This window comes from Xenopus tropicalis, chromosome 2, assembly GCF_000004195.4.
Source record: "Xenopus tropicalis strain Nigerian chromosome 2, UCB_Xtro_10.0, whole genome shotgun sequence".
Taxonomy (NCBI): Eukaryota; Metazoa; Chordata; class Amphibia; order Anura; family Pipidae; genus Xenopus; species Xenopus tropicalis.
In genome coordinates, this window is record NC_030678.2 from 8,290,668 (window position 1) to 8,308,190 (window position 17,523).

The window sequence follows — 17,523 nt, forward strand, 5'->3', positions numbered from 1 at the left end:
TTCCTCTGACGCGGCGAGAACACGATAACTATATTTGTAAACACAATCTACAAATTCCATTTGACGTATGTCAAAATTTTCTGAGAGTTTCTGTGTACATAAGCCCGAGGCATGTCTTACGCACGGATCAGTCGCTTCTACGGTCTGCAGTTTAGCAGCAGGGTTTCTGTATTCAGATAGGCGCCATTAGGAACGGGAAATCCTATACTAGCCGGGTACAGCTAGCAACCCCCCCCCCCCACACTTATTACACCCATTAGCTCCTTTGTCCAGCAATGGTCACAAGTACAGGTATGTGACCCGTTATCCAGAATGCACGAGACCTGGGGTTTTCCAGATAAGGGATCTTTCTGTAATTTGGATCCCCTACCTTAAGTCTACTAAAAAATATTTAAACAGTAAACCCAATAGGATTGTTCTGCCCCCAATAAGGGGTAATTATATCTTAGTTGGGATCAAGTACAGGTACTGTTTTATTATTACAGAGAAAAGGGAATCATTTAACCATGAAATAAACCCAATAGGGCTGTTCTGCCCCCAATAAGGGGTAATTATATCTTAGTTGGGATCAAGTACAGGTACTGTTTTATTATTACAGAGAAAAGGGAATCATTTAACCATTAAATAAACCCAATAGGGCTGTTCTGCCCCAATAAGGGGTAATTATATCTTAGTTGGGATCAAGTACAGGTACTGTTTTATTATTACAGAGAAAAGGGAATCATTTAACCGTTAAATAAACCCAATAGGGCTGTTCTGCCCCCAATAAGGGGTAATTATATCTTAGTTGGGATCAAGTACAGGTACTGTTTTATTATTACAGAGAAAAAGGGAACCATTTTTAAACATTTGAATTATTTGATTAAAATGGAGTGTATGGGAGATGGCCTTTCCGTAATTCGGAACTTTCTGGATAATGGGTCCAATACCTGTACCCATAGCCAACACCAGAAAGAGCCAATTTGCTGTAAGGCCATGTTTACATAGGTGTGTAAGGCTAAAACAAGTTAAGTTGGCCATTAAAAATAGTTATAAATAGTTGCAGCAGAGCAGATCCAATGGGTAAAACACCATTGCGTCTATTTCAGAAATAACTGGAAACTGTGTGCCAAAAACCTTAGTATCCAGCAATACAGGCTAAACAAGTCTACAATTAGTAGCTATGGGGTTAAACGCAGTTGCAATAGAGATCCCTCAGCTGTAATGGGTATCACTTTACCTGTTTAGTAAGAATGATGGGATTTGTAGTTTTGTAAATGCTGATCTGATTCTAAATATTTCCAAAATTTAACTTTTGACTCTACAAACAAGTCAGCCAAAAACGGGATGCCGGCTAATAAACTAAAAATATTAACAGCGGGCAAAGGGAATAATAAAAAGTGGCCCCCAGAGACTGGGCTACAATATGACACCTTGGCACCCTCGGTGGCTGCTGGGGATTTTAGGGTGAAGACACATAGAGCTACTAGTAGCAGCTACTTGTCGTGGCTACTAAAACAGACAATGCTGATCATTTACTGATAATTGTCTCTACGTGTGTTTTAGCAGAGGCAATTCTCAGTATTGTCTATGGCAGGGTCTTTAGCCGCTGTAAAAAAGTAGCTGCTACTAAGTAGCTCCATGTGTCTTCCCCAGTAGGGTAGCATACATATCAGTGAGACTGTACACCTTCACACTGTACCATAACAACTTCTCACCCACAATCTAAAGTCCCTTTTCCCTGTCCTCAAAATAGGTAATTATACAGCTTCTCGCCTTCTGCGTCTGTCTCGCTCGGCTGTCTTTCTGTTTTTAGCAGGGATCCGTATGAGCACTCCCTAAAAGGTGAATGACAAAGGAGAAGTTCTAATAGCAGAGGATTCACTTGTCTGGGCCACAAAAACCACACAATACCACTTCCATTTTCCACTTGCAGCGTGCAACTCCCCAGCTCAGCCGCAACTCCCCGCGTGGCTTGGACATCCGAGTCAGGGCGAGCAGCACAGCGCCGCACATCCCTGCACTCAGGGAAGGTTAAACACCCTGTATTCTCTTAGGGGTGCCCCGTGCAGCTCAGCCTGGGTGCCCCGTGCAGCTCAGCCTGGGTGCCCCGTGCAGCTCAGCCTGGGTGCTGCCAGTTAAACATTAGGAGAAGAGAAAGCAGCATTCCGGCCGCCACTGTACAAATCCAAATACTTCAAGTGCCTGAAGTTGAAGGGTAACCAACATCCAATGAAACCAGCACATAGGGGTTATGTAACAGAAGGTACTAAGTTTGCCCACAGCAGCCAATCAGCTGGTAGAATTTACTGATCAACTGTTAAAAAGCAAACATCCTATTGGTTGCTCTGGGTTACAACGCTTTTATCACATATAGGGGACAGACTGCTACCCTGTCACCTTTACCTACTGCCCCTTATCTGTGTGCCCTCACCTAGGGCTAGAAAAATCCTGTAGCCAATCAAAACATTGAAGGGGTTCCCCTTTGATTTAACTTTTAGTATGTTATAGAAAGGCCAATTCTAAGCAACTTTTCAATTGGTCTTTGTTATTTTATATATTTTTTTTTTTGAAGTATTTGCATTCTTCTAACTCTTTGCAGCTTTCAAATGGGGGTCACTGACCCCGGCAGCCAAAACCTATTGCTCTGTGAGGCTCCAGTTTAATTGTTATTGTTACTTTTTATTCAAGTCCTCTCCTATTCATATACCAGTTTTCCATTCTAACCCTACCCTGGTTGCTAAGGTAATATGGATCCTAACAACCAAGCAGCTACAAAAACTCCAAACAGGAGAGCTGCTGAACAAAAAGACCAACTGCAAATTGTCACAGTATATTAATCTCTACAACATACTAAAAGTTAACTTATAGATGAAAAACCCCTTTGAGACAGCACTGCCAATGGCTCAGCCATACAAGGGCCGATTGTAGCTGCCGATACTGGTCCCTTGGACCGATTCGGCAGCTTATTGGCCTGCCCGACCGATATCTGGCCTGAAATTGGCCAGGTTCAAGAATTCAGTCGGATCGGGGACCGCATTGGCTCGTTAATGTGGTCCCCGAACTGCCTGTACCCCCCATATCGCCCACCCTTTGTATAGCCACCTTTATAAGTCTTAAAACACCGAGCGCACTTCTGGTAGGGTCACCAAACGAGTGGCGGATCTTTCCGTACTATACCCCCCTAAAACAGGCGATTTTGGATCTCATAGAGATATCAGTGGTGTAAGCCCCTTAATCAACCAAAAACTACTTGAGAGGAATCTGCCTCAACTACATGCACCTTGTAGAGAATTAAGGGGACATAAACCCAAACACATTTTGACAGATGACAGAAAATGTGATTCCAAGCAACTGTCCGATATATATATATTAAAAAAAACATCTCTTTTTTAAATGGTTTGTAACTGCAATTGCTACCGACTGCATAACCTGCCTGCCCCTTTCTGTTCTCTGGTTGCGACTCGTGAAACAATGTAGCAGCAGTCCGTCTCGTACATGTCTCCACAGCTGGCTTGGGCTACTTGTTTCAAAACACGTAAGAAACCCACCCCGGGGCAGAGTTTTGAAAGTGACACAGACACTGCTACACTGTTTCCCAAGCGAGAACCCCCAGGGCAGAGTACAGGGGGGGGTAGATGTACTACTGCAAATAGAAATTATATTTACCAGTAACTTTAAAGACTAAATCTGCCCCATACACGTTAAGATTTGCTCACTTGGAGATGTCGCCAAGCGAGCAGATCTTCTCCCGATATCCCCACCTATGGGTGGGCAATATCGGGAAAACGTTCAATCGAATTCTAACTGCGGCAATGGCACAGTCGGTTCGGGGACCACATAAACGAGCCGATGCGGTCCCCGATCTGACTGAATTTTTTAACCTGCCCGATCGAGATCTGGTCGATTTCAGGCCACATATCGATTGGGTATGGCCGCCATTTCGGCCGATAGGCTGCTGAATCTGTAGGATGTTGGTTAGAATGGAGTTTTCTATTGTTATCGGCACATACCTCACATTATAAATCAGTGCTTACGGACTCCCTACCATGGAGCCAACACGGGCTGACAGTTACGGTGCTGCTAATCAGCATTATGCCGCTTCCGTGCTAGGAAATGCCACGCTTTTCCAAGATGTCACTTTGCAGGGAGACTCGGAGCTTCTCCCGGATTTAAAGAGCAACATCAAGTCCAGAGAGAGAATGGAAATGTCTGCCTTCGGGGAGCGCCATCGCCGGGCTTGTTTAATGAAACAGCTATTCCTGGAAATGTCATGTTTTACTCCGTAACAGTCTCTATACATGTGTACAGCATCTATATAGCTATCAATTATATAACTGCCACTTATTGGTCACTTATGTCATATGACTTTTGTGTTTTAACAGGTATAATATGGCCGCCTTTACCCTTCATTTAATTAAACAACCTAAAAATCATACATTGATGTTTGCATTGCTTCCCAACTTATTTTTAAAGGGGAACTTTCACCATAATAAGTAATTCCAAATCCTTTTCTATCATATTAGTTGGGCAAAATATACCTGGCCAACACTAAATAATTGAATTTATTTTTTTCCCTTCAGTCTTGTCACAGCCAGCAGGCCGGCACCATTTTGTAATCACCATTATTAAGGCAAAGCTTTGTATACCCCCAGAATCATCCATTTGCCATCTAGGTGATATCTGCGGCATAGAGGCAGGGCAGGCAATTTATGATTGACAGCTCAGATTTTTAAATACATTTATAACAGGTATAAATGACTTAATTAAAAAAAGGAATCTGGGTTTCATGTTGGGGACCCCTGCTCTATCTTGTTGGGGTAGGTTGGTAACTTTCCGGAAGGGTCAATTCGGCAGCTTTTATCGGCCCATGTATCGGCCGCATTTTAACTGAATGCAACTGTTAATTTTTTAGAACAATAAAACATTAAAGTCATCTTAGTTCCAATTTGATAAAACAGTGTAACAGCTGTTCTTACAAACAATTCTATCCATACAATAGTGCGGCTAAAGTGGGCCCCACACGGTAAGATCTGCTCACTTGGAGAGGTCGCCAAGCGAGCGGATCTTCTCCTGTCCACCTATGGGTAGGCAATATCGGGCTAATTCAGTCGTTTGACCATAGGTCCAATCAATTGATTGATTGAAAACGGCGGGTATAGGAGCCATCGGTTCTGGAACTGCATCAACAGGCCAATGTGGTCCCCGTCGTGATGGAAAAATCAAACCTGCCCATTCGAGTTCTGGCCAAATTCAGGGCAGACGTCGGTCGGGCAGGCCCATCGTTCGTGCCCATACATGGGCAGATAAGCTGCCCAATCGGTCTAAAGGACAGATATCGGCAGCTAGAATCGACCCGTGTATGGCCACCATAAATAAAGAAGGCCATACACGGCCTATTCGGGCCATGTATGGGCACTACCCGACAGATATCTGGTCTAAATTGAGGCAGATCTCGATCGGCAGGTTAAAAAATTCCATTGGATTGGGGACTGCATCGGCTCGTTGACGTGGTCCCCGAATTGACTGCGCCCATTACCGTTGTTATAATTCGATAGTTTGGCCCCAGGGCCAAACAACCGAATTAGCCTAAATTCTCACGATATCGCCCACCCGTAGGTGCGTAGGTGGGGATATCGGGAGAAGATCCGCTCGCTTGTCGAGATCCCGACGTGTATGGCCACCGTAAGACATGCACGCACAGGCTACGGTCAGTATCATGGGGAAATCTATATTCACACAGTACACTGGTCAGTATTGAACCCACAACCCCAACCAGTAAAACCCACCAACACTGCACCTGTTCCCAAAGCCTACCATAAAATAAATATGGAAGCGCAGGCACTTTTTTAAAGTATTGTTGATCCACAAAAATGAGGCGCCCGACTATAATGAAAACCATCTGGCTGCGCGTTACAACTCGGCAGCACAAACAAAATACTGAATAAACATTGGCTGACAAATTCGCAAGTATTAAGGGTTCCATAGTCAGGCACTAGGGGGGGGGGGGGTCTTTATTTTTTTATTATTTGTAGTCTTTTTTAGTAATTTCTTTTTCAGTTCAGGAGCTTTCCAGTTTGGAAGTTTCAGCAGCTATTTGGTTGCTAGGGAGCAAGTTCCTTAGCAACCTTAGTGATTTGGATGAGAGACTGGAATATGAATAGTAGAGGGACTGAACAAACATAAGTAATAAAACGTAGCAATAACAATGAAACTGGAGCCTCACGGAGCAATGGGTTTTTGGCTGCCGGGGTCAGTGACCCCCATTTAAAAACTGCTAAGAGTTGGAAGAAGAAGGCAAATAATTTAAAAATCATAACCATAAGTAAATAATGAAGACCAAATGAAAGGTTGCTTAGAATTGGCAGTGTCAAGGAGCTGCAGCCCAGTTAGTAACGTTTATATAACTGTGCAGAATATCCTCGGCATTTCATAATGAAGGTATAAAAAGGGAAAGTAAACCCTAATTCCAAAAAGATTTTTTTTTTCTTTGAATGTAAGCAAAACAGATTATATGATGATAGAAATGTCTAGCCAGGCAAGAAACCTTAGTAAAACTATCATAATGGGGGTATTATAACCTTAACAACTTACCCCTTATATATATTACAGAAATGTTCTGTTAATTCAGCCCACTACTGGGCCCAGAGTACACATACTAAGCATCTGCCCGCTACCTGACTGTATTCTCTAATCTACAGCACCGTATCCACAAATACAGATTATTCAGTCATTCAGGGAAAACCCGTTACTGGAAACTTCATCAAGGCTACAATATACAGACAGGTAATGAGGAATGCGTGGATGAAGGTATAACGCCCATTATCCCCTTTACTTTGCTAATATATAATAATATTGTTACATTTGCCTTCCTACAAAAGTTCCAGGAATACCCATGGCAGCCAATAGATACTGACCCAAACAGCACATCCAATGACCTTCAGGCGGGGCTTCCAGGACTATTTAGGACTGGAAATAAACACTCAACCCATATCTCACCGTGGCCTTCAAAACACCTAACCCTACGATGTCACAGACCTAAATTTAACAAACTATCAGGGGTTCATCTTCCAGCTTTTTCGGCAAAAATGACACCAGGTGATCGGGAAAACCCAGTAATCTACTCCCTTTGTGCTTTCAAAGAAATGAGAAGATAAATTTGCCCCATGTAGCTTACGGGTGGGCGATATCAGGAGAATCAACCACATCAACGAGCCGACGGTAGTGCCCATACACAAGCTGATTAGCTGCCGAATCGGTCCAAGGGACCCATATTGGCAGCTACTATCAGCCCGTGTATGGGGACCTTTGGGGTGAAGACACACAGAGCAATTAGTAGCAGCTACTTTTTCCACAGCTACTAAATGCAAGAAAATCCCCTGCCATAGGCAATGCTAAGAATTGCCTCTGCTAAACACACGTAGAGACAATTATCAGTAAATGATCAGTATTGTCTGTTTTAGTAGCCGTGACAAGTAGCTGCTACTAGTAGCCACGTGTGTCTTCACCCTTAAGCCTTACCTAGTTCTGACTGCCAAACACACACAGGAGACAGCCCAGAGAGCCCAACAGCTGCTGAACAGTTCAAGGCTACCAGCCGGGCTAATTTCTGAGGCCCAAGTGCCAATATATACAAGAAGTTTATCTCCTGGGGTACCAGAAGGCCCAAGGAGTAAGGCAAACGTGTTACAAGTGCCACAGAAATGATTTGCACAACCCCGTATACACCACCATGGCCAGTGGCCCCAAGAATTTCTAGACAGCGTAAGGGAAAGCGGATAGAGGCAACGCTTTATATATTGCTACTACTTCAGCAGAAGTCTGAGAAACAATGACACAAACAGGCGACAAGTAACCTTCCTACGGATACGTAGCCCTCCCACGGGGTGTGGGGCAGATTCACAGTATCTGGGGCTACTCTCTCTGTTCCAACACCCTGCCCTTACTAAAAGGCAAGCCCCCGAGTGCCCCGACACCCTCCTGCCCCAGTATTCCCAAATCTAGGCCCACTTATTTACACGAGTGGAAGGGACAGTGCAGGGGCCCCCCATGCCATAACCTTATGCCAGTTACCATTAATGCACCAGCCCACTGCCCCTCACGGCATAGCTTCTCACGTCTCATACCCTTACACATACCGCACAGCCATCTATTTGTTGCCTACCCTCCCAGTTACACTCCCCACTTCTGCACCACTGACTCTCCCTCAGCCCAGATCCCCTCAGATACCACAGCGCCCCACAATATTATACCAGGTTCCATTACAAAAGCACAAAGCCCATTCCCCTAAAGCAGTGATCCCCAACCAGTGGCTCAGGGGCAACATGGGGGAAACCCCTTGGATGTTGCTCTCAGTGCCCCCAAACCAGGGAGTTATTTTTGAATTCCTGACTTGGGGGCAAGTTTTGGTTGAATAAAAACAAGATTTCCTACCAAATAAAGCCCCTGTAAGCCGATAGGGTGCATAGAGGCTGCCTAATAGCCAATCACAGCCCTTATTTGGCTCCTCCATGAACTTTTATGGTGCTTGTGTTGCTCCCCAAGTCTTTTTACATTTGACTGTGGCTCACGAGTAAGAAAGGTTGGGGATCCCTGGTCTAAAGCATCGCATGCTCTAAATCCCAGGTACTTTCACATGTCCCATCCCATATCCCAGTTACACATTCCCAGTGCCCCATGCCAGGGCCTGTCCCATATCCCAGTTACACATTCCCAGTGCCCCATGCCAGGGCCTGTCCCATATCCCAGTTACACATTCCCAATGCCCCATGCCAGGGCCTGTCCCATATCCCAGTTACACATTCCCAGTGCCCCATGCCAGGGCCTGTCCCATATCCCAGTTACACATTCCCAGTGCCCCGTCCCATATCCCAGTGCCCCGTCCCATATCCCAGTTACCCATTCCCAGTGCCCCACACCAGGGCCTGTCCCATATCCCAGTTACCCATTTCCAGTGCCCCATGCCAGGGCCTGTCCCATATCCCAGTTACCCATTCCCAGTGCCCCACACCAGGGCCTGTCCCATATCCCAGTTACCCATTCCCAGTGCCCCATGCCAGGGCCTGTCCCATATCCCAGTTACCCATTCCCAGTGCCCCGTCCCATATCCCAGTTACCCATTCCCAGTGCCCCACACCAGGGCCTGTCCCATATCCCAGTTACCCATTCCCAGTGCCCCATGCCAGGGCCTGTCCCATATCCCAGTGCCCCATGCCAGGGCCTGTCCCATATCCCAGTTACACATTCCCAGTGCCCCACACCAGGGCCTGTCCCATATCCCAGTTACCCATTCCCAGTGCCCCATGCCAGGGCCTGTCCCATATCCCAGTTTATCCCAGTTACACATTCCCAGTGCCCCACACCAAGGCCTGTCCCATATCCCAGTTACCCATTCCCAGTGCCCCATGCCAGGGCCTGTCCCATATCCCAGTTACCCATTCCCAGTGCCCCACACCAAGGCCTGTCCCATATCCCAGTTACCCATTCCCAGTGCCCCATGCCAGGGCCTGTCCCATATCCCAGTTACCCATTCCCAGTGCCCCACACCAAGGCCTGTCCCATATCCCAGTTACCCATTCCCAGTGCCTGTCCCATATCCCAGTTTATCCCAGTTACCCATTCCCAGTGCCCCACACCAGAGCCTGTCCCATATCCCAGTTACCCATTCCCAGTGCCCCATATCCCAGTTACCCATTCCCAGTGCCTGTCCCATATCCCAGTTACCCATTCCCAGTGCCCCACACCAGGGCCTGTCCCATATCCCAGTGCCCCATGCCAGGGCCTGTCCTATATCCCAGTTACACATTCCCAGTGCCCCACACCAGGGCCTGTCCCATATCCCAGTTTATCCCAGTTACCCATTCCCAGTGCCCCACACCAGGGCCTGTCCCATATCCCAGTTACCCATTCCCAGTGCCCCACACCAGGGCCTGTCCCATATCCCAGTTTATCCCAGTTACACATTCCCAGTGCCCCATCCCATATCCCAGTGCCCCATCCCATATCCCAGTTACCCATTCCCAGTGCCCCACACCAGGGCCTGTCCCATATCCCAGTTACACATTCCCAGTGCCCAACACCAGGGCCTGTCCCATATCCCAGTGCCCCATGCCAGGGCCTGTCCCATATCCCAGTGCCCCACACCAGGGCCTGTCCCATATCCTAGTTACCCATTCCCAGTGCCCCACACCAGGGCCTGTCCCATATCCCAGTTACCCATTCCCAGTGCCCCACAGCAGGGCATGTCCCATATCCCAGTTACCATTCCCAGTGCCCCACACCAAGGCCTGTCCCATATCCCAGTTTATCCCAGTGTCCCATTGCCCCACAGCAGGGCCTGTCCCATATCCCAGTTTATCCCAGTGTCCCATTGCCCCACAGCAGGGCCTGTCCCATATCCCAGTGTCCCATTGCCCCACACCAGGGCCTGTCCCATATCCCAGTGTCCCACACCAGGGCCTGTCCCATATCCCAGTTTATCCCAGTGTCCCATTGCCCCACAGCAGGGCCTGTCCCATATCCCAGTTTATCCCAGTGCCCCATTGCCCCACAGCAGGGCCTGTCCCATATCCCAGTGTCCCATTGCCCCACACCAGGGCCTGTCCCATATCCCAGTTTATCCCAGTGTCCCATTGCCCCACAGCAGGGCCTGTCCCATATCCCAGTTTATCCCAGTGCCCCATAGCAGGGCCTGTCCCATATCCCAGTGTCCCATTGCCCCACACCAGGGCCTGTCCCATATCCCAGTTTATCCCAGTGTCCCATTGTCCCATATCCCAGTTACCCATTCCCAGTGCCCCACAGCAGGGCCTGTCCCATATCCCAGTGCCCCACAGCAGGGCCTGTCCCATATCCCAGTTTATCCCAGTGCCCCACAGCAGGGCCTGTCCCATATCCCAGTGCCCCACAGCAGGGCCTGTCCCATATCCCAGTTTATCCCAGTGCCCCACAGCAGGGCCTGTCCCATATCCCAGTTTATCCCAGTGCCCCACAGCAGGGCCTGTCCCATATCCCAGTTTATCCCATTGCCCCACAGCAGGGCCTGTCCCATATCCCAGTTTATCCCAGTGCCCCACACCAGGGCCTGTCCCATATCCCAGTTTATCCCAGTGCCCCACAGCAGGGCCTGTTCGCCCCACTCCGCCCCTGCCCGGCTGCCCCACAGGCCGTAGAGGAATCCCGCCCGGGGTTGGGCCTAAGGAAGCAGGCGAGAGGCAGCGGGAGCAGCGTGGGTCCCCCCCCCCCAGGCACATCCCGCCAGCACTTACCGGTAGGTCCGGGGCAGCAGGAGGGGCGCTCAGAGGGAGGGGGCGCTCTATCTCTCCGGGGGTTGGGGGGGGGGGTGCGGTGGGACGCGCCGGCCGGGGTTGCCCCGGGTCTCTCCTGCTCACACAGCCGGTATCACGGCAGCTTTAGGGTCCCACAGCCGCCGCCGCACAGAGGCTCCATTGTCTTTTCTCTCAGTCTCTCTCGCTTCCCCCCCTCAGCAGCAGCAGCACCTTCCCCTCCTGCCCTCCCCCTCTCCGGCTCCTGAAAGTGGTGCCTTCCTCCTCCCCTCAGCGATCAGCCAGCCGAGCCCGCCTCCCAGACTCGATCCCGCCTTCTCCCCTCGCTGCCCCGGCTCCGCCTCCCACAACACTTCGTGAGCAGCGAGGAACCGCCCCCTCCGGAATTAGTCTCCGCCCACCCAGTTCGCACGCTCTTCCTTCGCTAAGAACATTCCACTCCTGTCTGTGACCCCCCCAACTCCCGTGACGAGTGGTTCCGCCCCCCTCCTTATTCCTACTCCTATCCTCCCCCATGGAGGGGGGCGTTTGGTACAACCCACCCCTTTGCCTATTCCACCCCCAGTCCGCTCCGGGCCCGACTCCGCTCTTCTTAAAGGGGCCGCGGCACTGACTGTCCGACTGGTTTGTGTTCCCCCTGTGCCTGGTACTGGCTTACTGGGTCCGGCACCTGTGTGGCCTCTGCTGGGGCATGGGGGGTTAGGGTACCGGAAGCATTAGGGGGGCACTAAGGTATGGGCTGTATCCCTGGCACAAGGTGGGTACGGGCTGTATCCCTGGCACAAGGTGGGTACGGGCTGTATCTCTGGCACAAGGTGGGTACGGGCTGTATCTCTGGCACAAGGTGGGTATGGGCTGTATCTCTGGCACAAGGTGGGTACGGGCTGTATCTCTGGCACAAGGTGGGTACGGGCTGTATCTCTGGCACAAGGTGGGTACGGGCTGTATCCCTGGCACAAGGTGGGTACGGGCTGTATCCCTGGCACAAGGTGGGTATGGGCTGTATCCCTGGCACAAGGTGGGTATGGGCTGTATCTCTGGCACAAGGTGGGTACGGGCTGTATCTCTGGCACAAGGTGGGTACGGGCTGTATCTCTGGCACAAGGTGGGTATGGGCTGTATCTCTGGCACAAGGTGGGCACGGGCTGTATCCCTGGCACAAGGTGGGTACGGGCTGTATCCCTTGCACAAGGTGGGTACGGGCTGTATCCCTGGCACAAGGTGGGTACGGGCTGTATCCCTGGCACAAGGTGGGTATGGGCTGTATCTCTGGCACAAGGTGGGTATGGGCTGTATCCCTGGCACAAGGTGGGTATGGGCTGTATCTCTGGCACAAGGTGGGTATGGGCTGTATCTCTGGCACAAGGTGGGTATGGGCTGTATCTCTGGCACAAGGTGGGTATGGGCTGTATCCCTGGCACAAGGTGGGTATGGGCTGTATCTCTGGCACAAGGTGGGTATGGGCTGTATCTCTGGCACAAGGTGGGTATGGGCTGTATCTCTGGCACAAGGTGGGTATGGGCTGTATCCCTGGCACAAGGTGGGTATGGCCTGTATCTCTGGCACAAGGTGGGTATGGGCTGTATCTCTGGCACAATGTGGATATGGGCTGTATCTCTGGCACAAGGTGGGTATGGGCTGTATCTCTGGCACAAGGTGGGTATGGGCTGTATCCCTGGCACAAGGGCTGTATCTCTGGCACAAGGTGGGTATGGGCTGTATCTCTGGCACAAGGTGGGTACGGGCTGTATCTCTGGCACAAGGTGGGTACGGGCTGTATCTCTGGCACAAGGTGGGCACGGGCTGTATCTCTGGCACAAGGTGGGCACGGGCTGTATCTCTGGCACAAGGTGGGCACGGGCTGTATCTCTGGCACAAGGTGGGTATGGGCTGTATCTCTGGCACAAGGTGGGCACGGGCTGTATCTCTGGCACAAGGTGGGCACGGGCTGTATCTCTGGCACATGGTGGGTATGGGCTGTATCTCTGGCACAAGGTGGGCACGGGCTGTATCTCTGGCACAAGGTGGGTACGGGCTGTATCTCTGGCACAAGGTGGGTACGGGCTGTATCTCTGGCACAAGGTGGGTACGGGCTGTATCTCTGGCACAAGGTGGGTACGGGCTGTATCCCTGGCACAAGGTGGGTACGGGCTGTATCCCTGGCACAAGGTGGGTACGGGCTGTATCCCTGGCACAAGGTGGGTACGGGCTGTATCTCTGGCACAAGGTGGGTACGGGCTGTATCTCTGGCACAAGGTGGGTACGGGCTGTATCCCTGGCACAAGGTGGGTACGGGCTGTATCCCTGGCACAAGGTGGGTATGGGCTGTATCCCTGGCACAAGGTGGGTATGGGCTGTATCCCTGGCACAAGGTGGGTATGGGCTGTATCCCTGGCACAAGGTGGGTATGGGCTGTATCCCTGGCACAAGGTGGGTATGGGCTGTATCTCTGGCACAAGGTGGGTATGGGCTGTATCCCTGGCACAAGGTGGGTATGGGCTGTATCTCTGGCACAAGGTGGGTACGGGCTGTATCTCTGGCACAAGGTGGGTACGGGCTGTATCTCTGGCACAAGGTGGGTACGGGCTGTATCTCTGGCACAAGGTGGGTACGGGCTGTATCCCTGGCACAAGGTGGGTACGGGCTGTATCCCTGGCACAAGGTGGGTACGGGCTGTATCCCTGGCACAAGGTGGGTATGGGCTGTATCCCTGGCACAAGGTGGGTATGGGCTGTATCTCTGGCACAAGGTGGGTATGGGCTGTATCCCTGGCACAAGGTGGGTATGGGCTGTATCTCTGGCACAAGGTGGGTATGGGCTGTATCTCTGGCACAAGGTGGGTATGGGCTGTATCTCTGGCACAAGGTGGGTATGGGCTGTATCCCTGGCACAAGGTGGGTATGGGCTGTATCTCTGGCACAAGGTGGGTATGGGCTGTATCTCTGGCACAAGGTGGGTATGGGCTGTATCTCTGGCACAAGGTGGGTATGGGCTGTATCCCTGGCACAAGGTGGGTATGGCCTGTATCTCTGGCACAAGGTGGGTATGGGCTGTATCTCTGGCACAAGGTGGGTATGGGCTGTATCTCTGGCACAAGGTGGGTATGGGCTGTATCCCTGGCACAAGGGCTGTATCTCTGGCACAAGGTGGGTATGGGCTGTATCTCTGGCACAAGGTGGGTACGGGCTGTATCTCTGGCACAAGGTGGGTACGGGCTGTATCTCTGGCACAAGGTGGGCACGGGCTGTATCTCTGGCACAAGGTGGGTATGGGCTGTATCTCTGGCACAAGGTGGGCACGGGCTGTATCTCTGGCACAAGGTGGGTATGGGCTGTATCTCTGGCACAAGGTGGGCACGGGCTGTATCTCTGGCACAAGGTGGGCACGGGCTGTATCTCTGGCACATGGTGGGTATGGGCTGTATCTCTGGCACAAGGTGGGCACGGGCTGTATCTCTGGCACAAGGTGGGTACGGGCTGTATCTCTGGCACAAGGTGGGTACGGGCTGTATCTCTGGCACAAGGTGGGTACGGGCTGTATCTCTGGCACAAGGTGGGTACGGGCTGTATCCCTGGCACAAGGTGGGTACGGGCTGTATCCCTGGCACAAGGTGGGTACGGGCTGTATCTCTGGCACAAGGTGGGTACGGGCTGTATCTCTGGCACAAGGTGGGTACGGGCTGTATCCCTGGCACAAGGTGGGTACGGGCTGTATCCCTGGCACAAGGTGGGTATGGGCTGTATCCCTGGCACAAGGTGGGTATGGGCTGTATCCCTGGCACAAGGTGGGTATGGGCTGTATCTCTGGCACAAGGTGGGTATGGGCTGTATCCCTGGCACAAGGTGGGTATGGGCTGTATCTCTGGCACAAGGTGGGTATGGGCTGTATCTCTGGCACAAGGTGGGTATGGGCTGTATCTCTGGCACACGGTGGGTATGGGCTGTATCCCTGGCACAAGGTGGGTATGGGCTGTATCTCTGGCACAAGGTGGGTATGGGCTGTATCTCTGGCACAAGGTGGGTATGGGCTGTATCCCTGGCACAAGGTGGGTATGGCCTGTATCTCTGGCACAAGGTGGGTATGGGCTGTATCTCTGGCACAAGGTGGGTATGGGCTGTATCTCTGGCACAAGGTGGGTATGGGCTGTATCTCTGGCACAAGGTGGGTATGGGCTGTATCCCTGGCACAAGGGCTGTATCTCTGGCACAAGGTGGGTATGGGCTGTATCTCTGGCACAAGGTGGGTACGGGCTGTATCTCTGGCACAAGGTGGGTACGGGCTGTATCTCTGGCACAAGGTGGGCACGGGCTGTATCTCTGGCACAAGGTGGGTATGGGCTGTATCTCTGGCACAAGGTGGGCACGGGCTGTATCTCTGGCACAAGGTGGGTATGGGCTGTATCTCTGGCACAAGGTGGGCACGGGCTGTATCTCTGGCACAAGGTGGGCACGGGCTGTATCTCTTGCACATGGTGGGTATGGGCTGTATCTCTGGCACAAGGTGGGCACGGGCTGTATCTCTGGCACAAGGTGGGCACGGGCTGTATCTCTGGCACAAGGTGGGTACGGGCTGTATCTCTGGCACAAGGTGGGTACGGGCTGTATCTCTGGCACAAGGTGGGTACGGGCTGTATCCCTGGCACAAGGTGGGTACGGGCTGTATCCCTGGCACAAGGTGGGTACGGGCTGTATCTCTGGCACAAGGTGGGTACGGGCTGTATCTCTGGCACAAGGTGGGTACGGGCTGTATCCCTGGCACAAGGTGGGTATGGGCTGTATCCCTGGCACAAGGTGGGTATGGGCTGTATCCCTGGCACAAGGTGGGTATGGGCTGTATCTCTGGCACAAGGTGGGTATGGGCTGTATCTCTGGCACAAGGTGGGTATGGGCTGTATCTCTGGCACAAGGTGGGTACGGGCTGTATCTCTGGCACAAGGTGGGTACGGGCTGTATCTCTGGCACAAGGTGGGTACGGGCTGTATCCCTGGCACAAGGTGGGTACGGGCTGTATCTCTGGCACAAGGTGGGTACGGGCTGTATCCCTGGCACAAGGTGGATACGGGCTGTATACCTGGCACAAGGTGGGTATGGGCTGTATCCCTGGCACAAGGTGGGTACGGGCTGTATCCCTGGCACAAGGTGGGTACGGGCTGTATCCCTGGCACAAGGTGGGTACGGGCTGTATCTCTGGCACAAGGTGGGTACGGGCTGTATCCCTGGCACAAGGTGGGTACGGGCTGTATCTCTGGCACAAGGTGGGTACGGGCTGTATCCCTGGCACAAGGTGGGTACGGGCTGTATCCCTGGCACAAGGTGGGTATGGGCTGTATCTCTGGCACAAGGTGGGTATGGGCTGTATCCCTGGCACAAGGTGGGTATGGGCTGTATCCCTGGCACAAGGTGGGTATGGGCTGTATCTCTGGCACAAGGTGGGTATGGGCTGTATCTCTGGCACAAGGTGGGTATGGGCTGTATCTCTGGCACAAGGTGGGTATGGGCTGTATCCCTGGCACAAGGTGGGTATGGGCTGTATCCCTGGCACAAGGTGGGTATGGGCTGTATCTCTGGCACAAGGTGGGTATGGGCTGTATCCCTGGCACAAAGTGGGTATGGGCTGTATCTCTGGCACAAGGTGGGTATGGGCTGTATCCCTGGCACAAGGTGGGTATGGGCTGTATCCCTGGCACAAGGTGGGTATGGGCTGTATCTCTGGCACAAGGTGGGTATGGGCTGTATCTCTGGCACAAGGTGGGTATGGGCTGTGTCCCTGGCACAAGGTGGGTACGGGCTGTATCTCTGGCACAAGGTGGGTACGGGCTGTATCTCTGGCACAAGGTGGGTACGGGCTGTATCTCTGGCACAAGGTGGGTACGGGCTGTATCTCTGGCACAAGGTGGGTACGGGCTGTATCTCTGGCACAAGGTGGGTACGGGCTGTATCTCTGGCACAAGGTGGGTACGGGCTGTATCTCTGGCACAAGGTGGGTACGGGCTGTATCTCTGGCACAAGGTGGGTATGGGCTGTATCTCTGGCACAAGGTGGGTATGGGCTGTATCCCTGGCACAAGGTGGGTATGGCCTGTATCTCTGGCACAAGGTGGGTATGGGCTGTATCTCTGGCACAAGGTGGGTATGGGCTGTATCTCTGGCACAAGGTGGGTATGGGCTGTATCTCTGGCACAAGGTGGGTATGGGCTGTATCCCTGGCACAAGGGCTGTATCTCTGGCACAAGGTGGGTATGGGCTGTATCTCTGGCACAA

General features: G+C 51.9%; 1 protein-coding gene across 4 annotated transcripts in view; it reads right to left on the reverse strand.

Annotated features, from left to right (window-relative positions):
- bcl9 (BCL9 transcription coactivator) overlaps positions 1-17,523 on the reverse strand; it is a 165,254-nt gene that overhangs the window by 43,897 nt on the left and 103,834 nt on the right. For 2 of the 4 annotated variants that reach the window (XM_002940463.5, XM_004918212.4), the window contains exon 1: positions 11,247-11,574. The exons of the other annotated variants lie outside the window; for them this stretch is intronic. The gene's annotated coding sequence lies outside the window, so the exon portion shown is untranslated. Of the gene's footprint in view, positions 1-11,246; positions 11,575-17,523 lie in introns of those variants that run through there. 4 annotated transcript variants of the gene reach the window in all.